This window comes from Dasypus novemcinctus, chromosome 25 (genome assembly GCF_030445035.2).
Source record: "Dasypus novemcinctus isolate mDasNov1 chromosome 25, mDasNov1.1.hap2, whole genome shotgun sequence".
Lineage (NCBI taxonomy): Eukaryota > Metazoa > Chordata > Mammalia > Cingulata > Dasypodidae > Dasypus > Dasypus novemcinctus.
In genome coordinates, this window is record NC_080697.1 from 44,202,305 (window position 1) to 44,228,820 (window position 26,516).

At 41.4% G+C, this 26,516-nt stretch overlaps 1 long non-coding RNA gene across 2 annotated transcripts in view; it reads left to right on the top strand.

Moving 5' to 3' along the window:
- Positions 1-1,514: 1,514 nt before the first annotated feature.
- The window catches only part of LOC111760297 (uncharacterized), a 181,000-nt gene continuing 155,998 nt past the window's right edge, over positions 1,515-26,516 (top strand). For both annotated transcript variants that reach the window (XR_011647403.1, XR_009183478.2), the window contains exon 1: positions 1,515-1,752. This is a non-coding gene — a long non-coding RNA (uncharacterized lncRNA). The remainder of the gene's footprint in view (positions 1,753-26,516) is intronic.

A 26,516-nucleotide genomic window follows, 5' to 3' on the forward strand; every position in this document is an offset into this window, starting at 1 on the left:
TATCTTTACTATCTCTATTCACAGGTTTTGACATCTGTAAAATGGGTATATTAGTATCTGAGAATTTATCCTTGTAGAGGAATTGTAAGGACCTAATAAAATAAGAAATAAAAGCTCCCTGAGGGAAGCGGCTGTGGCTCAATCAGTTGGGCTCCTGTCTACCATATGGGAAACCCTGGGTTCATGTCCCACGGCCTCCTTATGCAGGCAGGCTCCCCCCGCACGCCATGGATTGTCTCCCTACCTGCAAGCATTGCAAAGTGCTGCCAGGCCCACAAGTGCTGCCCAGTCCGCAAGCGCTGCAGAGAGCCGACTCAGCAAGGTGACCCAACGGAAAAGGAGACAAGCAAAAAATGTAGAAGAGCGTGCAGCAAACAGACACAGAGGGCAGACAGCAAGCAAGCCACAAGGGAGGGAGGGGAAATAAATAAAAAAACAAATACAGACACAGAAGAATGCTCTGTGGATGGACACAGAGAGCAGACAGCACGCAAAAAGCCGAAGGGGGGGATTTTTATATAGATGTATGTTATTTTTCTTAATAAAGGTAATGATAAAGTGATAAATAATGATGATAAAAGTTGGCATCTGGATCATGGTGACAAAGATGAAAAGGAAAACACATATAATATACTGAAGGTAAGCCAGGAAATGTTTTCAGAATGGTAATGAAATAAGCACACACACGACTGACTTAGGGTATGAGGGTTAGGAGTGTGTATAAAATCCCCCTGTCATGGGAGCAGATGTAGCTCAAGCAGTTGAGTGCCTGCCTTCCACATGGGAAGCAAAAAAACAAAACAAAATGAGCAGACAATGAGCACAAACAAAGAGCAAAAAAACAACAAGTAAACAGACAAGGGAGCCATCTGGGGTAGGGGGAGCAGACGTGGCTTAAGCAGTTGAACGTTTGCTTCCCACATGGGAGGTTGCCGGTTTGGTCCCCAGTGCTTCCTAAAAACAAAACAAACAACAGACAAATGAGAAAACCAATTCAGGGGAGCTGATATGGCTCAGTGATTGAGCACTGGCTTCCCAAATACGAAGTCCCAAGGGTTCAAGCCATGACCCCAGTACCTAAAAAAAAAAATCTTTTTGTCAGATAAATTTGAGGAGAGAAAAGCAGTTGTTGCTTTTTTAATCTACCTACCATGCTAATCTGAAAGACCATAGCCTTTAATAAACGGAAGCGATCTGAAAGTTCAAATGAGTTCCACCTTGTTGCTTCATAGTTAAAAAAAACAAAAACAACTAAGAGCTAGAAGGTGCAGTGAGTGAACCCCAGGTGTCCAAAGGGCTTCCCTTTATGATCTGTGCCCCGACAAGAAGGTAAGCCCCCTAATCAGCACCACAAATCCTGCTCCTCTCCTTAGGTGTGAAATAATGAGGTCATGGTCTTCGGTTCCCGCTTTTCCACCGCCCTCCCTTCCTGAGTGCTAGGAGGGACCTTGATATCATCTAGTGCAACCACTTCCTTTTATAGTTGTAAAAACTAAGCCCTGGAGAGCAAAACCGCAAGTTTCAATTTTGGATCTGAACTCTGACAACACGGCTAACTCTGGCAGGGCACTTCAACTTTCTTGAACACTTTTTTTTTTTTTAATTTGCGAGCAAGTAAAATTAACTTGATGGACATAATGAGCTCTAAAGTTCTAGGATCCTTTATTTTACTCAACAACTCTGTGAACTATTACTTTAAAGAGAATTCTGCGATTCAGTTGGGGTAAATGATTTCTCTAAAGTCACGGACAGGTAAGGGCTGAAAGCCAGGGCTTTTGCATGCAAATTCATTTTGTTTTTAATGAGCATGATTGCCTAGTGCAGCGGAAGCCTCCCTGGACCTACCAGAGTAGGGGGACACAGTCAAACATGGTCTCTGTAACAACAAGCTGTGAAATGGGACGAGGTGGTGCTTTCCTGGGAATTCACAGGAATTGAATCACCCCAGAAACACCGTGGAGAAAAGGAAGCCACGCAGGTCCCGAAAGAGTCACAGCCCATGCCCAGCCGGTAAGCCTGGGAAGGCAGAGGGCTTCAGAGCAACCCTTGGGCTGAGGCCACGCTGCTGCTTAACTTCTGCCTGCTTCTTTCCCCGCCTTTGGTGACCCTCGGATCCTGTTGTGCAGATTTGGAGGGTAATCAGCGTGTTCTGTGCTGCCTGTCCCAGCATCTCTCCTTTCTCTGGGCTGTAAATTAGGCATGGTCTGTTTTTCTCGTAGCATATTTTCCACTTTCCCGGGAACAACGTGTTACTGCAGCCGTCACCATAGGGACCAGACAGCTGTTGAACAGGCTCCTGCTGTCCTGTTTGTGCAGGCGGCAGCCCTCATGAGCTGCCCAGCCTCAGCCCCTGTCGCGTGGCAGGGAAACCAGGGTGCATTCCGATTTCTGCAGCACTCGGGGAACCTAAGAGGAAAGCCCTCCTGCCTCTTACCTGGTGTTCTCTGCTACTCTGCCTTTCTTGCTTCTGTGGCTTCTGATGTCCTGAGAGCTTTCTAGGCTGAAGGTTGCCTCCGAGAATTCCTTGTGCGGTGTCTGTGTATTGAAAAGTGGATTTTCTTTAATGCTGAGACTTTGGTTTTTCATGCGCATTGTGTTTTTTTGGTGTTACGGGTTCTGAACTGAGCCTTACAATGTAACATCTACCATGCCTTCATTCATTTGCCCAGTGAATTTTTATTGAAACTCTCCCATGCTTCAGATACTGTCCCTTTCCCCAAGCGAGGCAGACAGAAATATGAACAATTAGAATGCAAGGTGGAGGGTGGGTGCGCGGGGTGAGGGGTTGGGGTGCTGTGGGAGCAAAGAGGAGAGGAGGTGTCTAGGCCCGGGAGGCGGTGTCTGGAAATTTCCTGAAGGGAGTGACGGCCAGCAGGAGCCGATTCAGCTGGAGGTGGGCTGGGTGGGAGCACTGCAACCGTGGGAGAGCCCGCCAGCCTGTGGAGGGCTGTGGCTGGTGGGAAGGCGGGTTGAAGAAGCAGGCAAAGAGTAGAGTTTGAAGGGCCTTTGGAATTTGCCCTGAAGGCAAAAATCAGCTATTGAAGAATTCCAAGTATCTGTGTGACAGGATTGGCCGGTTACAGTTTTGCAAGTTCCTTGACACCTTTGTTAAGAATGAAAGGAAGACGGAGTGGGGGGTGGTGAGGGACGCTGGAGCCAAGAAAACCCCTCTTTTGTGATGATTGAAAAAAGACGCCTGTGGGGGATGGAAGCCTTTACTAATAATTCAGTGTGGGGGAGCTGAAAGCAGCACCCCGAACCCGCCTGGGCTTCGTGGGCCCCTAGTGCACTCTCTGCAGGTGTCCCTGCTCTGCTGCGGTTGATGTCTCTTTGTGGTGCTCTCAGTCTTCATCAGGTCATTCCCTGGTGGTTTGCATCTGCCCGCCCTCAGGAGGATTTTGTGAAACAGGACAATAGAATTATTCCAAGTTCCGAGAAAATGAGGAATCAAGCAAAAGAGAAACATTTGATGCATGTCAGGGTCAGGTAAGATGATTTCTTCTCAGTGTGGCTGAGAAAATGGATGTTGTGCACAGGGCATCTCTAACTAAACACTGCTACCTGGAGGCTAATTGGTAGCCTCAATAGAACCAACTTTTACAATTCAACCCCTTGCTTTCAGGAGGAAAAGATAAACTACATGAAATACAGATGGTATCAGGGATTTTTTTAGAAATGAACGTTAGGGGAATAATCCAGAATCACTTAAGTCCAATATCCCAACACCCCTAGATAATAATAGTCTACGAGGTGATCCAAGGCTTTGGGTCAAAAATCCAGTTATTAACAGAGAGGAGGAATAAAACAGTTGTGAAAGGCTTTCCCAGCTGCAGCAATATAATATTTTCTGGTTAATATTCAGTTGAAGAGAAAATGCAAACACTCAGAGCTTAGTAGGGTGAAATGTTAGACAATACCTAATCTAATTCCTTAATTTTGCAAGGTGTGAGAGCAAGACTGAAGTGGGAGGACTGATGTCAACCAAACGTTTGTGAAAAGTAAAAGGAGTTCCTGCTGCTTGCCAGGCACTGGGCTGTGCACTGGGGATGAAGTGTGAACCCCCAGATTTGGGCCGTGCCCTCAGGGATTTACAGTCTTGGGAAGGTGGTCATTCATGAAACAGTGAGGAGCGGGGTCGGGTGGATCAGCATTTGTTAGAGAGATGGGGCTGCACGAGAACAGTGACTGTGGCAGCAGAGACAGTCCTTGCGAAGGCCCTGTGGTGGGCACAGAGGGGCATGTTGGTGGACAGACGTGTGGTCAGAGGTGCTGAACTGAAAGGAAATACATCAGCTGGGCTGCAGGGGAAGCAGGAAACAACCTGTTCAGATCCTTCGAGGACATGCCAAGAATTTTAGACTTATCTACAACAATGGGATTACCAAACAGCTGAGTAGAAAGTTGAACCGTTTCTCCCCGCCCCAATTCCCGTCCACCTGGAAACTCAGAATGTGACCTGATAGGATCTTTGCAGATGTAATCAGATTTGGGATTGAGATGAGATTGCACTGGATTAGGATGGGCCCTAATCCAATGTGAGTTTCGTTATAAAAGACAAAAAAGGATACTCAGAGAAGAAAGCCAAGTGAGGACAGACAGGAATGGCCGTTATGCTGCCACCACCCAAGAAATACCTGGATCCGCCAGAAGCTGGAGTTGGCAAGGAAGAAGTTTTTCTTTTTCGTTTCTTTTCCCTAGAGCTTTCAGAGGGAGCATGGCTCTGCTGATGCCTTGATTTTAGGCTTCTGGTCTTCAGAACTGTTAGAGAATATGTTTCTGTTTTGTCATAGCAGCTCCAGAAACTAAGACAAGTAGTAAAAAGGAAGTGAAATGGATTTCACCCATCAAAGCCAAGAAGTTACAAACCCAGAGTTTGTGACTTCACATTTTGGGTACTAAGTATGCTTCAGTTTTCCTGAACTCTCCATTCCCTGAGGAGTCCCGTTAACTGAACCTTTGCTTTAATTATTGGAACCCCTTCCATCCAAGGAAATGCACAGTCCAGCCATGAAACACCTGAAGCCCCAGTTATCTATTAGGTCTCTGAGTGGCTGTACCTATTGTAACTGAGGGTTAAGAATTAACAAGTAACTATGATTGCTGTATCATTATATAGATGCCTTTTTCAATTTTCCATATATTATAAAATAGCCAAAGGTTAATATCTGAAATTACTGAAACTGCTGGAATGTCCTCACCCTTTGTATGTGATCATTTATAACTAAAACCTGCTATTGTGATTATTCCAAAGGAATCTTACCTTTGTATGTGGTCATTTCTAAGACCTGCTGTTATGATGATTACTCCAGATTGATTTTACCCTTGTATATGAACATTTCTATTGAAATGTAACCACTTCATCCTCCCCTGTTTGAAGCCCATAAAAAACTTTGTAACTGACCCCCATTTTGTACCCATTCCCCATCTTGTTCAGTCCCTATAATGTTTATTAATTAAGGAACCTGAGCCAACTCCACCTCAATTACTCATTAGCCTAAACCTACCTGTCTTTTTTTTAAAATAAAATTTTATTGAAGTCTATCATTGTATTAGTCAGCAAAAGGGGTGCTGATGCAAAGTACCAGAAATCTGTTGGCTTTTATAAAGGGTATTTATTTGGGGTAAAAGCTTACAGTTACAAGGCCCTACAGAGTCCAACTCAAGGTTGCTCTCCCAACCAAGTCAGCTGCCATGTGGAAGCAAGATGGCGGGCCTGGTCTCTTCTTTTTTCCTCTTAAGGCTCTGTAGGACCAGCTTCTTCCGATCTCAGCTGCAGGCTGGCAGAGGGCTTGTCTCTCTTCCCGAGGCCATAGGAAGAAAATTCTCTCTCTCTTCCATGTGTCTGAGTGAGTGTGTTTATATAGCTCACCTGGGAGCAGGAACTCAAGCCTGAGTTACATCCTACTAACTGGTCAAATCAAAGCCCTAATCTTAACATAATTTAATCAAAGACACCTCAGCTGAATCTAATACAATCAAAGGGTATCCCACCCAGAGGAACAGACCAGTTTACAAATATCATCTCTTTTTGGAATTCACAAATAATCTCAGACTGCCACAATCATTCATTTATGAATTCCATAAACAATAAATATATAATAAAACTTGGGAACTTACAAAACAAATGTGCATATCATCCTACCAGGTTCCCATACCTCACTCCACCACCAGCACCTTGCACTGTTGTGAACATTTGTTACAAACTATGAAAGAGCATCATCAAAATATTACTACCAACTATAGGCCATATCTTACATTTGGTGTATTTTTCCCAACCACTCAATTCATAGCATCCTGTATTAGTATTACATATTTGTAATCATTCCTGGAATGTTCTTATATTGTTCTCTTAACCGGAGTCCTTCTTCCACCCCTGGATTTCCTGTGTTAAATACAGTCCCATGCTTTGTGCAATCCATTCAAAGCGTACACTCAGTTAAACCTGCCTGCTGTACAATGATCAGAATTATTGCTGTTTGGAGAGGCAGATTTTGGCCCCGTAGGACACTGACTACCTATGCTATGCTAACAAATAAACTTTTTCTCTTTTTGAAAACCTGTTTTCTTGGGAATTGGTTAATAAAATGCATTGGACAGAAGAACCTGCATTTTCCTCAGTATCACTGTCTTGGAAAGCTGAAGCCAAAGGTCTCTCATAGTAAATTTTGATTTTCATTATTCAAATCACTCGGGGATCACTAGGAAGAAATCTATTTGCTTTAGGTGTCAGAGGAAATATCATTCCAAAGAAGTAGTGTAAAATCACAGAGAAATATTAACACATAGGGAAATCCAAATTGCAGCCTCCATGTTCTCACCTACAATGGGTTTATAATTATTGTTGTTTGTAATGAACTGTTTAAATTGAAGTATAACATACACACACAGCTGCAAAGATCATAATTATATAGCCCTATGCCTATATACCAAGTAAACTCTCCCGTGCAAACAGCACACTGATCAAGAAACAAGGCAGTCCCAGTTCCCTCCCCCGTCTCATCCAGGTAAGACCCCATAAGATGACGCTTCGCCGGGAGTCTAACGCTACTGATGAGTTGGTGCCTGTTTTTAAACTTTACCAAAATGGAATCATGGTGTGTCTCCAAGAATGAAAATGCAGAACAAAAGAATACCCTTTGGGGTGACTAGTGTGACTTCAAATGCAACTTTATGTATCAAACATACCCAGTAATTATTTCCTATTTCAAGTGAGATATTTTTCTGGTCTGGCGGGGGTCCATGCAATTGCCACATTTTGTGACATGATTGGGGTTAGTTAACTTTCATGTCCACAGCCTCAGACCCCACAGAGGTCAAGCAAGCTGTTTGGAAAGTTCTTGTTGGCCACTAGCCAACAATTCCATTATTATTCCATCATTATTCCACAATGCATTGCTTCCAATGACACTAACCTTTATTTGTTTTTCTCAGTTTTAATTTCAATTTGTACTTCCTAGCTGTGTCTATCCAAGGAACTCCTTAGAGGAGAAGCACACATCTCTGGAGGGATTGCTAATGAAGCAGAATTAATTCTTAATTTAAATAGACTTTCCTCACCACTTTAAAACTCTATCTGGTGTTTGGCTTGGAGTTTTGTGGGTTTTTTCCTTATTTAACTTATCATCTTCATTCTTATTGTTATCACACAGTTAATAGAGGCTCATTTTATTTTTATTTTTTGGGGGGTTATTTATTTATTTTATTAAATGTCCTTTGTTTAAAAAAAAGATACATAGTTCACAAAAAATGTTATGTTAAAAAATATAAGAGGTTCCCACATCCCCCATACCCCACCCCCCAACTCCTCCCACATTAACAACCTCTTTCATCCTTGTGGCACATTCATTGCATTTGGTGAATACATTTTGTTTTTTTTTTTTTTTTTTTTTTTTTTTTTTAATTTTTTTATTTTTTATTGACTTTGTAATAATATTACATTAAAAATATATATGTGAGGTCCCATTCAACCCCACCCCCCCCACCCCCCCTCTCCCCCCCCCCCAACAACACTCGTTCCCATCATCATGACACATCCATTGGATTTGGTAAGTACATCTTTGGGCACCTCTGCACCTCATATACATTGGTTCACATCATGGCCCATACTCTCCTCTATTCCATCATGTAGGCCCTGTGAGGATTTACAATGTCCGGTGATTACCTCTGAAGCACCATCCAGGGCAGCTCCATGTCCCGAAGACGCCTCCACCTCTCATCTCTTCCTGCCTTTCCCCATACCCTTTGTCCATTATGTCCACTTTTCCCAATCCAATGCCACCTCTTCTATGTGGACACTGGATTGGTTGTGTCCATTGCACCTTTATGTCAAGAGGAGGCTCAGATTCCACCTGGATGCTGGATGCAATCCTCCCATTTTCAGTTGTAATCACTCTAGGCTCCATGGTGTGGTGGTTGTCCTTCTTCACCTCCATCTTAGCTGAGTGTGGTAAGTCCAATAAATCAGATTGTAGGTGCTGGAGTCTGTTGAGGCTCAGGATTTGGCTATCACATTGTCAGTCCAGAGATTCAAATCCCCTAAATATATCTTAAACCCCAACATTAACTGCACCTCCAGCACATTAAAGCACTGCTGCACTGCATGGATTATAGTTTACATTGTAGTTTATACTCTCCACCAGTCCATTCAGTGGGTTATGGCAGGATATATAATGTCCAGCATCTGTCCCTGCAATATCATTTAGCACAACTCCAAGTCCCCAAAATGCTCCCACATCTCATCTCTTCTTCCCTCTCCCTGTCCTCAGCAACTACTATGGTCACTTTCTCCAGATGAATGCTACAGTTTCTTCCACTACTAGTCACAATAGTTCTGTAGTAGAATACCAGTAAGTTCACTCCATTCCATATTTTATTCCTGCATCCTATGGACCCTGAGTTGGTGATGTCCACTCCACCTTTAGATTGAGAGGGGGCTTAGATACTCATTTTAGATAATATTTATTAGCAGAATGAAGGCAAAACTATCCATAATCCAACCACACACAATCCAACCACATGGAGCTAATTATTGTCAATATATTTTATCACATTCTTTTAACATAAAGATATATATAGATAGATAATTAATTTATATTTTTATTTATTTACTTATTTTAAAAATAAATTTATTGAAGTATATCACTCATACATAAACATACATAAACAGTAAGTGCATAGTAGTAGTTGTGAAGTTACAAAACAAACATGCATAACATCATACAGGACTCTCATAATTCACCCTACCACCAATACCTTGCATTGTTGTTAAATATTTTAAACTAATGATTAAAGAGCATTGTCAAAATATTACTAATGAAAGTATTTCCCCCAACCCACCCTTTTATTATTTTTTAAATATATTTTTTATGACAGAAGTTGTAAATTTATAAAACAATCATGCACACGTGCAGAATTCCCAAACAACATCAATCTATCAACATACCACTATTTGGTGGAACATTTGTTACAGATAAAATAATGTCATCTGATTGTTACCACATCCATAGTGTACATATGGCACATATTCTCCATACTGCCCCATTATCAACACAGTACATCTTAAGCATAGATGCAAGCATGTTACGTTATTACTGCTAATCACAGTCCATAGGTCACCCCAGTTGTAATTTTCCCATACTTCTTCACATTCCCACCACCCTGCAGTAGTGATGTACATTTGCTCTAGCTCACAAAGGACACTCTCGCATGTGTAACATCAACCACAATTCTCATCCACCTCTTGATTTACTGTGCTATTCAGTTCCTAGATTATTCTCTAGCATTCTATCAACTGGCATTTACATACCTAGATTACCATTTTCAGCCACATCCCCATTTATAAAATAGCTATTACTCACTATTTGCTACCATCCACTCAATACATTTCCAGGCTTTTACATTAAAGCTAATTAAAACTTCTATATACATTAAATATCAGTAGTCCATCTCAGTCCTCCTCTTATCTCCTTTAAGAATCCACCACCTACCACCAGGGCTTGATATTATTTTCCTACAATTTCTTCTAGAAGCTTTATGATTCTAGCTTTTATATTAGGTTGTTGATCCATTTTGAGTTAACTTTTGGATAAGGTGTGAGATAGGGGCCCTCTATCCTTCTTTTGGCTATAGATATCCAGTTCTTTCAGCACCATTTGCTGAATGGCTTGTCCTGCCTGAGCTGTGTGTTTGACAGGCTAGTCAAAAATCACTTGACCATACATGTGAGGGTCTGTTTCTGAACCATCAATTTGGTTCCATTGGTCTATGTGTCTGTATTTATGCCAGTACCATACTATTTTTACTGCTATAGCTAGGTAATATAATTTAAAGTCTGGAGATGAGAATTCCTTTTTAAGATGTTTCTGGCTATTCAGGACCCCTTACCCTTTCAAATAAATTTGATAGTCGTGTTTTCAATTAAAAAAATGCTGGTGGAATTTTTATCAGGATTGTATTGGATCTGTATATCGATTTGAGTAGAATTGATGTCTTTATGATATTTAGTCTTCCAATCCATGAGTATGGAATGTTCTTCCAGTTATTTAGGCCTTTTTTGATTCCTTTTAACATTGAGTGGCAGGGTTCTGAATACAGGTGCTTTACATCATTTTTTAAGTTTATTCCTATTTGAGTTTTATCTGTCAGAGTTTATTTTCCCCAATCATTTGACATTTTGGGTTACTTTTATTGATATAATCTTCATTTCTAGACTCTCTTTCAGGCCGTTCTCTCCTGTCTTTTCTTTTCAAGCTCTAGCACATACTTTGGCATTTCCTGAAAATCTGGTCTCTTGGTTAGAAATTCTCTCAGTTTCTGTTTACCTGTGAATATCATAATCTTGTCCTCAGTTTTGAAAGACAATCTTTCCAGATATAAGACTCTTGGCTGGAAGTTTTTCTTTTGTATTATCTTAAATATATCATACCAGGGTCTTCTTGCCTATGGTTTCTGGTGAAAAATCAGCATTTAATCTTATTGGGTATCCCTTATATGTTATGCATTGCTTTTCTCTTGCTGTTTTCAGAATTCTCTCTTTGTCTTTGGCATTTGACATTCTGGGGTGTATGTGTTTTAGAGTTAGTCTATTTGGATTTTTTTTGGTGCATATGTTGTGTGCTTCTTGGACATGAATATCTATGTCCTTTAATAGGGTTAGGAAATTTTCTACCATTATTTCTTCATATATTCCTTCTGCCCCTTTTCCCTTCTCTTCTCCTTCTGGGACACCCATGACACATATGTTGCATGTATTTTGCTGTCTTTAAGTTCCCTGAGATTTTGTTCAATTTTTTCCATTCTTTTTTTCATCTGTTCTTTTGTATGTTCACTTTCAGAGGCCATCTCTTCAAGCTCACCAATCCTTTCTTCTGCCTCCTCAAATAAGCTGTTATATGATTCCAATGTTTTTAAAATTTCATTTATTGTGCCTTTCATTTGTATAAGTTCTGCTATTTTTCTATGTATACTCTCAAATTCTTCTTTGAGTTCATCCAGTGTCTTCTTAATATCCTTAATCTCTTTAGCCATCTCATTGAATTCATTAAGGAGATTTGTTTGAATTGAACATCTATGATTAGTTGTCTCAACTCCTTTATGTCATCTGGAGGCTTATCTTGTTCCTTTAACTGGGCCATATCTTCCTGTTTCTTGGTGTGTATTGTAATTTTTTGTTGGTGTCTTGGCATCTGGCTTACTAGAGTATTTATGCGGGGTGCAGTTTTTCTCTTTAGTTAGGGCTTCCTGACCTTTCTTCCTTGCTGGTTGTGCAGCAGCAGCCAAATATAGTTGATACTAAAAGCTATGGAGGCTCAAGCTGCCCTCATTGCCCCAGGGACTGATGAAGCTTTTCCCAACTTTCTCCTTTGCCATGGGTAGGGACAGAGTCACAGCTGTGTGGACTAATCCAATTCATGTGGGCCTAGCCTGTAGTTGCCCAGAGAGACTGATGAGGTTTCATACCCCTTTCTCTCCTGCCTGGTGCAGGAATGGAGCTGCAGGTGTGGACAGCAATCTATGCATTGCAGGTTCAAAATGACCACAGTTGCCCTGGTAGACTTCCAATTATTCAGTCTGTGCCAGCCAAAGGTACCTGCAGTTACCTGGATATGCTGGTGCAGGGCCCACCAGTCTCGTCCCTGCCAGAGATGGGGCTGAAACCTAGGCTAGGACTGCAGGCCATTCTGGGTGAATGAAACTGGTTCCTACTGTCACTGTGATTTTCCATCATGTCTTTCCTTCAGGCTGGGGAGTGGAGTGAAATGGCAGCTACTGGTCTCTTTCTGAATTGGAGAGATTCACATCCTAGCTGTTCCTATGGTTATACCTTAGCCAGCCAAGTCTACTAATCAGTAGCCAAAACCAGTGGCCAACCATCTCCTCCTCCCCTGTTACTGAGAAATGGAGCTTCCAATTCCAGCCACAGAATAGCTCCTAGGGCAACTCTTGCCACCAGAACAGGGTAATCACTGGCCTTCGCGGCTTGGCCAGTAATTTCCTGGAGAGGCAGACGCAGGTCCCTGAAGCTAGAGCTGCAATCTGTTCTGGATGGAAAGAAGCCATTCCCCACCAGCATTGGGATTTTCAGTCTGTCTGGCTTCCCCTCATGCCAGGCATGGAGTTAAGATGGTGGCTCCTGGCCTCTTTCTAATATGGACAGCCTCAAACTTCAGCTGTTCTCAGGAATATGCATTAGCCCACTGAATTTACTCAGCAATAGTTGGAGCTGATGCCCAACTGTTTCTTCCTCCCCCATTTTTGGCAAGTGGAGCTTTCAATTCCTGCTGAAGAACAGCTCCTGAGGTGGCTTGTGCCTCCAGTGGAGGATGGGCACCGGCGTGGAGTGCTCTATTTATGAGTCTTCTCTGCAGATGGGCAGTCTCCTCCTTTCATTCCTTCAAAGATGTGGCAGGATGCTCTTCTGGTCTTCCAGGGCTCCCAGACAGGTTCTTCAGCTAACTTCAGATAGCTCTGGGTGTTTACTAAGTGACCTGTCACAGAACCTGACTCTAGGAGGTCCTTACTCTGCCACCATCTTGCTGGTTGTTCAAGATAAATATATGTTTTTAACAAAAAAGAGCAATTTTAAATTAACTGTTTTGTGGACTGCTTTTAAAATTTAACATATTCTGAATACCCTTCGGAGCTCTCTTTTATTTAGCCATTCACTTGTTGGATATGTGGGTTGTTTTGCTACAGTGATTGTTGAGGTGAATATCCTGGAAGGAGAAATGTTGCTTACAAACATTCATTGGAATACATTTCTAGAAGAGGCATTGCTATATTAAAGGTTCCTACATTTTAAGACAAGTTTGCTATTTATTAACAAATCTCCACCTTCTTTAGCAGGCTAGGGGGTATTTTCCTTATTAAGGGTTAATAGAACAGAAAAGAAATGAGAAGGGCTCAGAAGAAGGGCAGGCGCCTACTTGCACTGCTGCTTTTCCTCTCTTGGTCTCTAGCTGGCCACATCCACTTCGCTGGCTCTCCCTCCTCCATTCCAGTCTTCAGTGTTGGAGTTTCCATCGAGCCTGTCCTAGGTCTCTCCTACTTGCCTCCTACATATGGCTCCCATGGAATTTCATTTGCTCCTGTGGTTTCAATTACTACTTATTATCTCAAATTCTCTGTCGGGAGCTCCAGACAATACTTCCTGCTGGCCCCAGCACAGCTTAGACTCAAGATGTCCCAAACTGAACTCTTACAGCCATCCCCCAGCTGCTTCTCCTGTCCACAGTGATCCTGCTTCAGGGTCTTTCCCATCAAATGGCTCCACCATCGACTCAGTTGCCCTGTTAGAAACCTAGGAGTCATCCTCCATCCATCCTGCCCTTACCAGTACCACCCATTCTCCTGTTGTGTTCAAGAACTTGCAGTAGTTCTCATTCCAGGCTGCACTCTAGAATCATCAGGGGAGCTTTTAAAAAGTGCTGATAATCAGGCCCACCCCAGGCCAATGAACCGTGGAGATGAGATCATGGTGGTATATTGGAAAAACTCCACTGATGATTTTGAGATACCCTAAGGCAAAGGTAGACTTTTCTTTTCTTTGAGAAAGAACTGACTTTAAAAAACATAGTAATAGGCCATTTGAATGTGTAAATAGAACGCAACATTTAGAGGTGGCAGAAAAAGTCCATAAAAAGGAGGACAGAATGAGAGGTCCTTGTAATATCGTGAGAGGCTCACGTCCAAAGGCTAAATAAGGCTGGGAGTAATTCTTAGAGGCAGAATGGCTCAGAGCAAGGAAGTTTAATATTAAATTATAGATTGTGTAATGCTATGATGGAAGCCTCATCGGTTACTTTAGGAATTTGGCAAGATCTGCTGGGTGCAAGCCTTGTTTTGAGAATTCAAAGAAGCAGAGCCCATGTTCCACATTTGGGGAAATATAGAAAGCAGAGACAAGATGCTTGAAAATCAGGCAGAGTTATAGGAATCAGTGAAGGCAGGAAATCAGTGATGGGAATAAGTCCATCCTTAAAATCTTTGAAGATGTTGGGGGAGGGGAGGGGAGGTAGAGGAGGCAGGCAGGGGAGTGCTGGATTTCCCAACATACTTGGGATGGATACATGACCAAAACTTTTAATTTAATTTAATATTAAAAGGAGCAATAAGCCCAGCTGGAAGATATGAGGATGCCTGGCAAGTGGGGTTAACACAAGCCCCAAGACTTGCCAAATATATTTTCTAAGCATCTTTCAAATCTGTCATGTTTCTCTTTTCTTACTACTATACCCTAGTCTCAGCTATATAAGGCCCTTTGCTGAACGTCTGCAATTGCCCTCTGATGGTTCTGTCTGCATCCACTCTCATCATCCTCCAAATCCTTCTCCATTATGCAGTGGAGAGAGCTTTTAAAATATAAATCTGATCATATCACCTCAATATAAAACTCTTCAATGACTTTCCACAATCCCTAATATAAAGCTAAGAGTCTTGCTTGGCTTGTAAGGCCTCCCTCATTCAGCAGGCTGTTGAGCTGTCCCGTTCAGATTTCAGATCCACCCCCTCCCCATTCTCAGCTCCCTTCAGTCATTCTCATTTCTGCTCCTTCTACTTCTGAAGTATCATTCCTCCCATATGTTGTAAACACATCATCTTTAAATCTTATAATCTAATATTTTACTAGTTTCCCAACAGAGGAGGCTCCTCTTGCACCAAGATTAAGGAATTTGGAACATGTGTCCTTCATTCACCTGCTTTTCTTCAGTCTTAGAAACTAATTTTGGGTAAAGTCTGATAAGGACTTGGATGGCCAATTTAAAGAATTGGGTGTTGTGATAACAGCAGGAATAGCAGAGTAAGGACCTCTGAAAACTACTCCTCCATAACAGTAGCAAGAATATTGGCAAAAAATTGTAAAAGTCAACTTCTCATTACTCTGGAAATGAACCAAAGGCTTACACTTATCCAAGAAGCATTTATTCAAGCAAAATGCCTGAACCTCAGCAAGCAAAGATGGCTTTGTAGTATTTTAACTTGCTTTAGTCCCATCTTCCTCACCTTATCTCTGCAGAAGACTTGAAAACCAGCAGGCCCACAACCAGGGAGAATAACAGCAGTCTATCAGCACTGGAGCAGGGCAGAAGGGTTTCAAACTCTCTAATGTCATAGAAATGTCATTATTTGATCAGTCTGGCAGTTCTTTTGAAACCCCCATTGACCTGACTCAGACCTCAATCAGAAGACATTTTCTCCATGAGCATTTGTCAAAACCAATCAGCAGCAATTGTTTAAAGCACCGTAGCTGTCTGAGGTGGTGATAAAAGATGGAACTAACAAGAGGCTGATGGTTTACTCAGCCAAAGGGGTGCTGGTGCAAAATACCAGAAATCTGTTGGTTTTTATATAGAGTATTTATTTGGGGTAGGAGCTTACAGTTATCAGGCCATAAATCATAAGTTACTACCCTTACCAAAGTCTATTGCCACATTTTGGAGCAAGATGGCTGCTGACATCTGCCAAGGGTTCAGTTTTCCTGGGTTCCTCTCTTTCAGGGGCTCATTTCTCTCCAGGCTCAGCTGCTGTGCTCTCTCTACAAGGCCAGCTATAGACTATCAGTCAAACAGCTTGTCTCTCTTCCCTGGGCCTCTACTGTGTCCAATTGAATCTTCTCACCTTCCTCACATATCTGCTTCTCTATGTGTTTACTTCCCAGGTTCCACGATCAAAACTCCAATCTTCTCTTCTGCCATGCCATTTTCATCCTACTGATGTGGCCCAATCAAAATTTAATCATTATTTAATCAAGTAAAAGTGAAACCTCTGCATCTAATCAAATCTAATATGCCCATAGGTGCAGACCAGTTCACAAACATAATCCAATATCTATTTTGGGGATTCATAAACTATATCAAACTGCTATACTGACAGAAAACCTTAAACAGAAAAGCTAGGAAATGAGATCCATATGGATTGTGAAAAGTTCCATCATGTTCTGGGGACTCTAGATGGCTACACATATGTGTAGGACAGTGCAAGACAGAAAAGACCTAGGAAGGCCCTAAGCTGTCATCTCTGCCTGACTTTGCTGCTCTCTACAAACAAGTGGTGAAGACAAAGGCAGAATTTTAAACTGCTTCCCTATTGAAGGCTTGTTCTATGTGCACAGAGCCTCTTGGCAAATGCTAGGAAACTAATAATTCCAGGAATTTAAGGATATCTCTGTTATTAGTTGATCACTAAGTGAGCTGAGCAGAGACTTTAGTGGCCACATTAAAGACACGTAAGCTTCAAAGAATCAGTTCAGGACAGTCATTAAACAAACAAATGGCAGAAACACAATGATGATGACCACAAACAGCAACCAGCAACAACAAACCATGCAGAGGGGGGAGATCTGATTTCCAGAGTTGCCACATTATGTTATTTAAAATGCTTGTCAGCTAAAAATTAAGAGACAGAAGAAGAAACAAGAATGCACTGGACATACATAAGAAAAGAAGAAATCAATAGAAACTGTTCCTGAGGAGGTCCAGATATTGGACTTACTAGACAAAGACTTAAAAACAGTACTTTAAATAAGTTCCAAGAATAAAAGGAAAGTATGAGAATGCTATTTCATTAAAAGAGTATATCAGTAAAGATATAGAAGAAAGGAATCAAATAGAAATTCTGGAATCAAAGAATACAATCAATGAAATGAAAACTCACTAGAGGGCTAAACAGCAGATACGAAAAATCAGAAAACTTGAAGATAGAATCACTGGAGATTTTTCAGAAAGGAAACTGAATGAAGATAAATGAACAGAACCTAAGGGATCCATGAGACACAATAAAGAATACCAGCATATGCATAATGGGGATCTAAGAAAAAGGGAGGGAGAAAGGAGAAGAAAGACTATATGAAGAAATAATTGCTGAAAATTTCTCAAATTCTAAAAGAAAAAGACCTGATGCTACACATCCAAGAAGTTTGCTCAGTGAATTTCAAGTAGGATAAATCAAAGCCCACCAAGGCACATTATGGTCAAACTTTCAAAAAAAAAAAAAGAAAGAGAATTAAAAAAATTTTTTTTAGAAAAGTTGTAGGTTTTCAGAAAAATCATGGATCAAATTCAGAGTTTCCATATACCACCCTTTTATTAACACATTACATTAATGTGGTTCATTTGCTGCAATTGATTAAAGAAAAATTTTATAATAATACCATTAACTATAGTCAATCATTTGCTCAAGGATTCACTATGTTGAACAGTCTTGTGAATACGTATTTAAAAATTTTATAGTAGTAACATATATAACCTAACATTTCCTCTTTTAACCACATTCAGATATACAATTCAGTGTTGTTAACTATATTTATAATGTTGTGCTACCATCACCACCATCCATTACCAAAAATTTCCACCATTCCAGATAGAAGCTCTGTACAATTTAAGCATAAACTCCCCATTCCTTAGCCTCACCCCATCCCCTGGTAACCTACATTCTGGTTTCTGACTCTATGAACTTGTTTATTCTAATTTTTTCATATCAGTGAGATCATACACTGTTTTTTTCTACCTGGTTTATTTCACTCAACATAATGTCTTCAAGGATCATTAATGTTGTAGCATGTGTCAGGACTTCATTCTTTTTACAGCTGAATAATATTTCATTGTACGTATATATCACATTTTGTTTATCCATTCATCAGTTGATGGACACTTGGGTTGCTTCCATCTTTTGGCAATAGTAAATAATGCTTCTATGAAACATCAATATGCAAATATCTGTTCAAGTCCCTTCTTTAAAGTCTTTTGGGTATATACATAGAAGTGGGATTGCCAGGTCATATGGTAATTCTATCCTTAACTTTCTGAGAAACTACCAAACTGATTTCCACAGTAGTTGCACCATTTACAATCCCACCAATAATGAACAAGTGTTCCATTTTCTCCATATCTTCACTTGTTTGTTTTAATAGTATCCATTCTAGTGCGTGTGAAATTGTATCTCATTGCAATTTGGATTTGCATTTCCCCAATACCTAATGATGTTGAGTGTCTGTTCATGTACTTTTTGGCCATTTGTTTATCTTCTTTGGAGAAATGTGTATTCAAGTCTTCGGCTCATTTTTTTTTTTTAAGATTTATTTATATATTTATTTCTCTCCCCTCCCCCTGCCCCCCGCCTCCCCAGTTGTTTGTTCTCTGTGTCTATTTGCTGTGTGTTCTTCTTTGTCTGCTTCTGTTGTTGTCAGCGGCACGGGAATCTGTGTTTCTTTTTGTTGCATCATCTTGTGTCAGCTCTCTATGTGTGCAGCGCCATTCTTGGGCAGGCTGCAATTTCTTTTGCACTGGGCGGTTCACCTTAAGGGGCATGCTCCTTGTGCGTGGGGCTCCCCTACATGGGGACATGCCTGCATGGCATGGCACTCTGCACGCATCAGCACTGTGCATGGGCCAGCTCCACACGGATCAAGGAGGCCCGGGATTTGAACCGCAGACCTCCCATATGGTGGACGGACACCCTAACCACTGGGCCAAGTTCGCTTCCCTGGCTCATTTTTAATTGACTTGCTTATCTCTTTTTGTTGAGTCCATCTGGTAAACCTAAAGTTTGATCCTCTTCTTTGATGGTTCCTGGATTTTTAATCTTGTTCCATTGAATGGACCATCATTTCCTGTTTCACCATTTGACTAGTAATTGTTTGTTGCATACTGTACATTTAATATTTTAAAGTGTTAACTCTGGGATTTAGTCTGAGATGTCTGTTCCTGAAGTTTGTATCCAGCTAGTAGTATGACAGAGATTTTGAGTGCCAGGGGTTGATCAAGACAAACAAACCAAACAAAAAGCACCTTTGAAAATTGGTTCTGCTGTGGATGGTGGTCTCCTTCAGGGTTAAGGTCTTCTATCAAGAAAATCAGCATGAGGAAATAGAAACTGTAGGGTCCTCTTGTTCTTATCTGGTCCTGGGTGAAGTCATGGAGTCTGCTGCTTTTCCTGGGCTTGTACTTGCTGGTAGCCTTAGGAATTATCCCATTTACAGTTTACAGAAGTTCAAGTGACTGTCTCCTCTACTCCCTTGGAAACTATACCCTCTTGGGTGCTCTCTTATATGACTTAATGCAGGGTAGACCTCTGTCCCTGGACATTTTGACTTTTTTCTCAATCTATGTCAATTTTCTGCAAGCTGCTTCCCTTCCCTGAGGACAAACTCCTGAGACAAGTTCTGCAGTTCAGTCCCTCGGATGTACACCTGAAAGATTGGAACTGACATACATGTACCCCAGTATGGGTACAGGGACCACTCTGCTCCCTTTGAAATAAGGTCAGGTACCCACAATGAATGTGCAAGCTGGGTTTCACCATGTAAGATGTAGAAGGGTTCAGCAATGGCACCATGAGGTATTTCTATGGATTTTGAAGCTGCATTCTCTTGATTCAGCACTTGCCTACTTAATGAGGCCTTTGAACTGTTTCCTGTAGTTTTGAGGAAAGTTACTGTTTTTAATATTCCTCTACATTTTGCTCAATAGAGTTTGGAAAAGTCACTACCCTCAGAACTGGCTCCCAGTGATCAGAAGTAGCTAATCACAAAGCAACAATCAGCAATCAGATAAAAAAAAAAAACAAAGAAACAACCAACCAACCGACAAAACCATTGGAGTTTGGAGGACTAGATCATTATGTCTCACCCTGGCTCCAGAAAGTTGCATCAGGAGTCCAAGCAGCTCGCCATGTCCTGGGGAATGGGGGATTATAGCCACTGCAAGGAGGTTTAAATTCACCAGTACTTAATACAATTTAGCAATCTTTTCCTCCTGCTCCTCCTTGGATGCTACACAGTGTTCCATTAGACTCTAGAGTTTCAAAATTGTTGACTTAAGCAGTTCCTGCCAATTCAATAGTTATTTTGGTGGAGGGACTGATTCCTGGAGCTTCCTACTCTGCTATCTTCCCATAATCCTCTCCCAATAATTGAGTCTTCAAAAATCCATTCCATCATTCTATCAGTCCAGATGCTTCAGGACAGAGAACATGGCAAGATCATTGAATTTCACGTACATGTGCCCATTCCATTCCTTCACTTCATTTTCCGTGATGTGGGTTTCTTGTTCAGAAGCAATGCTGTGTAGAACACCATGACAGTGGATAAAGTGTTCTGTTTGGCAAGAGTTTGTGTCTATTCCAGTGAGAATAAAATGCTGCCCCTTCCATGATTGAAGCGACCCAGTGCAATCACCCTGTCACTAGGTTGGGGAATGGTGCCAAAATGAGCACTGAGTGTTGGTTTCTGCTCTTGGCAGTTTGGACACTCTGCGGTGGCAGTAGCTGTGTCAGCCTTAGTGAGTGATAGTCCCTGTTTCTGAATCCATACATAGCCTTTATCCTACCACCAAGGCTATTTTGTTTATGAACACACTGGGGAATGATAAGAGTAGCTTGAAAAAGAGATTGGTGCCCACAGAATGGGTCACCTTGTCTACTTTATTAAAAATTATCCTCTCTGAAGGCCAAGAGCTGGATTCCTCATCAACAAATATTTGTGTAGGCAGACCAAGAAAACAAGAAGAAGACCCAAATTAGTGAAATTATGAGTGAAAGAGGGGACATTACCTTATGTAAAGAAAAAGGATTATAAGGAAATACTATGAAAAATTGTGTACCAAAAATTGCATAACTTAGATGAAATGGATAAATTCCCAGAGAGACAGAAACTACTGAAACTCTCTCAAGAACAAATCAGAAAACCAGAATAGACTTATAACTAGTAAACAGATTGAATTAATAACATACACACAAAAGCTTCCCATAAAAGAAAAGCCCATAACCAGATGACTTCACTGGTAAAATTTATCACACCATTAAAGTAGAATTAACAATAATCCTCCAAAAACTCTTTCAAAAAATGGAAGACAAAGGATCATTTCCCATCTCATTCTATGAAGCCAGTATTGCCCTAACATCAAAACCAGTAAAAGACATCTCATGGCAACTACAACCCAATATCCATTACGCATATAGACACAAATATGCTTGATGAAACACGAGCAAACTGAATCTGACACCATATAAAACTTGAAGATATGATCACTTGAGAATATTCAGTCTGAGGAACAAAAAGAAAAATGGATGAAGATAGATGAACAGAGCCTAAGAGGTCACTTGCTCTTAATACATAGGAAAAAGGATACCTTTCTCATGTGTAAAACATGAGGCATTAGTTTTTGTTGGGGGTTGAATCATGTCTTCCACAAGTTTTGTTCAAAGCTTAACCCATTTTCCTGAGGGTGTGAACCCATTTGTGAATAGGATGTATTTTTTAAAAGATTTATTTATTCCTCCCCCACCCCATTGTTTTTGTCCTCACTGTCTGCTTTCTGTGTCCATTTGCTGAATGTGTTCTTCTGTGTCTGCTTGTGGCACCAGGAACTGATTCTGTGACCTTCCAAGTGGAAGAGAGGAACTCAATCTCTTGCACCACCTCTGCAAGCTGATCTGCTGCATCTCTTATTGTTTCTCCTCTGTTTTGTTTTGGTGTTGTGTCATCTTGCTGCATCAGCTCTCTGCATGGACCAGAATCCTGCGTGGGCCAGCATGCTGTGAGGCCAGCTGGCCTTTAGCAGGAGGCTCCGGAAATCAAACCCTGGACCTCCTATATGGTAGATGGGAGCCCAATCACTTGAGCCACATCCACTTCCAGAGAATATTTTGAAGATGATATTATTAGTTAAGGTATGGCCAGATTGACTCAAGTTGGGCCTTTATCCATATGAGTGGAAGCTTATAAGGAGAGGAAATTTGGACTCAGTTAGTAGAAGCCAGAAGTCTGAAGAAGCCAGAGAGGAGTGAAGAAGAGATTGCCATGTGATGGAGGACTGCCATCACCACAGCACTCCCGACCTGGGGAGGAAGCATGGCCTTGCTGACATCTTGAATTTGGACTTCTAGCCTCTAAACTGTGAGCCAATAAAGTCCTGTTGTTTAAGCCAACTCATTATGTGGCATTCAACATGGCAGCTCTGGCAAACTAAAACTAAGAGAGTTTCCTTCTTTTTGTCTGTCCTTTGAAGATGGGCAACTAGTATTTGCAGATTTCTAGGAGACTTTTAAGTGGTTGAGATGATGAACAGATACTCTCTGGCTGAAATTTAAAAGTTGAAATACTAAGTCTCAGAACCACAACTGAAACAGATGTATTCATCCAAAGAGCTCTTATTGCCAACGACAAAACGTAGCTCAAACTAAGTTTAAAAAGTGGAACTTATTAGCTCACTAACCATGCCAGGGGCAGGCAGGGGTATCTTTGGGATGCCTACCCAATGATTTAGCCCCTATGGCATGTAACCTGACAGATTTTTTATATATAATACTCAGTGAATTTTATAAAACTTTAAGGTGTTTCCTTCAGATATGCCCAAAGTGTGTTCCATGGAAATCTAATTTTCAGGTATATTACCAAGTGTTACTTTCCCTAGATAAGTGTTAGGTAATCCAAATTGTCCTTAAACTTGGAGTGGTCTCACTGAAGTCTTCTAGACTCTTTCTGCTGGTTATTACCTCTCAGCTGTGTTTCTGATCTGGCCTGCCTTGGCACGTAACTCCTTGGAAACATTTCTCTGAAAAAAAATTTTTTTTATTAACAACTTTATTTCAAGTTCACAAAAATAAAAACAGAAAAGGTAGCTGTGGAAGTTTGGTATTGTTTAGGAATTCCAAAAATAGATATTGATTATGCTTGTAAACTGGTCTGTTCCTCTGGGTGTATTAGATTGTATTAGATTCAGAGGTTTCACTTTTACTTTATTAAATTAAGATTAGGGCTTTAGTTGACCATGCCCTTAGGGTGACTCAGATTGAGTCCCAGCCCCTACCCTACCCTTTGTGGGCTATATAAACGGATGCTCAATCAAAGACAAGTGAGTAAATACGTGGAGAAGGAGAACAGAGAGAGTTGAGTTTTGATTTTGGAACCCCAAGGAGAGAGCCAAACTGTTCGCCTGATAGACTAGAGCTGGCCTTGTGGAGAGAGCAGAGCAGCTGAGCCCAGAAAGAGACCAGCTCTAGGAAGAAAGACAAGCCTTATGTCAGCCTACAGCTGAGATTCGAAAAGCTGGGACCATGGAGCCTTAAGGGGAAGGAGAAGGCTGAACCCTGCAGAGACCAGCAGCCATCTTGCTCCAGCATGTAGTAATGGACTTTGGTGAGTGAAGTAACTTATGCTTTGTGGCCTTGTCACTGTAAGCTTATACCCCAAATAAATACTCTTTAGAAAAGCCAACAAATTTCTGGTACTTTACATCAGCACCTCTTTGGCTGTCTAATACAGCAGCTCCACAAATTGTGGAAACATTACTACTAAAAAGTTCTTTTTCAGGCACCTTTATCTCATTCAATTCCAACTGCTAACTCAGGTGTCCTCTAGTGTTCAGAAAGATACACAGATGAACAGGGATTAGTTAAATGACATAGTCAAGGTCTCTTAATTAATGAAAAAAATGAAGAGAAAAAATGCTTAATCATATTCATATCTCACAAAACCAAACCCTATACTTTTTTTTTTTACCTTTAGAATTAATATAGTAGCAACTTTGCTTTTGCTACAAAAACATTACAATGTTGTTGTTAACTACAGTTCATAAATTACATTAGGTATATTTTCCCCATGTAACACCACATTTTTAACACCCTGTAGAAGAACATTCCTGTATTTATATTATTAACCACAATCCTCAACTACTTCCAAAATCATGGTTTTGGAAATATTATCATGTTTGGCTGCAGCTGGAAACTTTGATGCTGAAAATTAGTCGGGTAACCACTGGTGCATGCTGCTTGGGCCAAATTCCCTTTAGGTGCTTTTCCGTCTTATCAGTGGGAGTCTCCCTTTCCTGATGAGTTGCTGGTCAGTACTGCTTTTCCAGCCTGGAGGCCATTTATCTGTTAGAGCAGAGCAGGAGTTTTTGTCACCAGCTGGAACCACACAGTTACTGGGAACCAAAGTAAAAGTTGCTTCCCAACATCAGGCCAGTCAACCTTGGCGGTCTCGGTGGCTGAGTTTGCTCCAAAAAAATCCAGTCTGATTTCTTATCCATCATGTACAGTAATCCATGCATCCTGAGGTACCAGGGGCCAAGCAATCCTGAGAAGCAAACTAGTTCAGTGGAAAAAACTGACAAGCCGAAGTTCAAATCCTAGCTCTCTGTGAGCTTGGCCAAGTCCTCATTTTCCTTATTTTTAAGGTGAACACAATGGAGATAAAGTTTGTGAAATTCCTAGCAACATAGCAAATGCATTTGTGGGTTTCACACCTTACAGGCAATGTGAACTTAGGTGAATTATTTTATTTCTCTGAGCCTCAGTTTCTTCATCTGCAAAATGGGGATCATAATTATGTTTACTTTCCTGATTCGCTGTAAGGCTTAATTGAGAAAAACACCTGTAAAAAACATAGCACAGTGTTTGACACATGGTTAAGTCCTCAGTGAATACAAGCTTCTTTCTCGCTCTGCCCCATACCTGGTTAAAAAAAATTGGGATGCAAATTATGTCACTTGTGATATGCTGCACTCTTGGATATTCTTGGGTTAAAAAGATATTTAGTTCAGTCTTTGACCCCATGGCTTAGTTGGTTAAGAAGATATTTAGTTCAGGTAACCATATTTCCCAATTCCCAAACCAGGATACAAGATCTGATATGGGACTGAGAGTGAACCAGAGCTTGTGATGGTGGGACTGTTCCGAGAGTGCGCTACTCTCGATTCTTCTGCTCTGCTTCCTGTGGGGATCCCTTCCCAACATAACCACCAAGGAGTTACTCTCCCACACTCCTCTCGGCGCTCCTGGTAAACACCAGGGGGCTTTAGAAATGCACAGACCATAATAAAACATCCGTTAACCAAGAAAAGCTCCTCCCTCCTCCCCGACTTCCTCTCCCCACCCCAGACCACCTGCTGTCTCCCCTGCAGATCTTGGTTACTGACCAGAGCCGGCTTTTGCTGGTTGTTGACAGAGAGCAGGGAATGCCACCTCTTCTCTGTCTGGTCTCATCCCTCTCTCTACCCATTTTGTCTTCTCAACCTGTCCGCAGCTGTCTTCCTTTTTTTTTTTTTTCTTTTAATAAACTTTATTTTTTAGAGTAGTTTAAGGTTTACAGAAATATTGTGCAGACAGTACAGAGAGCTCCCGTGTACCGGTGCTCCTCCTCCCAGTTTCCCCTCCTTTTAACATCTTGCATGAGTGTGGTACATTTCCTAGGATTGATTAATCAATGGTGGTATATTATTATGAAGTAAGATCAAATCGCCTGCATTAGGGTTTAGTCTTTGTGTTGTACAGTTCCAGGGTTTTAAAAAATTCATCCAGTCATGTATCCACCGTTATGGGAATATCATACAGAATCGTTGCTCTGCCCTAAAAATGCCCTGTGCTCCACCTGGTCGCCCCTCTCCCTTCCCCCTAGGCCCCTGGCAGTCACTAATCTTTTTATTGTCTCTACAGTTTTGCCTTTTCCAGAATGTCATGTGGTTGGCAATGCATTGCCTTTTCAGACTTGTTGCGTTCACTTAGCAGTGTGCATTGACTGTTCCTCCACGTGGCTTCATAGCTTGACAGCTCAGTACTTTTTGTGCTGAGTAGTACTACATCGGATCAGCTGTCTTCTTTCCATGGGCCCCATCTGTGTGCTCTGTCAGATCCCTGAAATAGTTCTGAGCAGGGCAGGCAACACGAGTACATCCTCCAGCACTGCATCGCGGGGGGGGGGGGGGGGGGGGCATGGAAATGAATTTTCAGTCCCTAAGGCAGTGCTGCCAAGGCAGGCCCAGGAGGCAAAATCTTGTCTCTCCTCTGCCTTCTCAGACTGTCCTCAATCTCCTCTGCTGGCACTTCCTACCTGAGCTGACCTGTATGTGCTGTTACCCTTCAGGGCTTAGTTGTGGATTTTCTTCTTTTATCTCTATTTGACCTTTTCCAGTGTAAACCATTGGATCCTTCGTGTTTAAACACATTTTTTCATGCTGATGATTTCCCCAGAGCATTTCTCCATCTTTGACTTATCTAGATCCAACTGCCTATTTCACACCTTG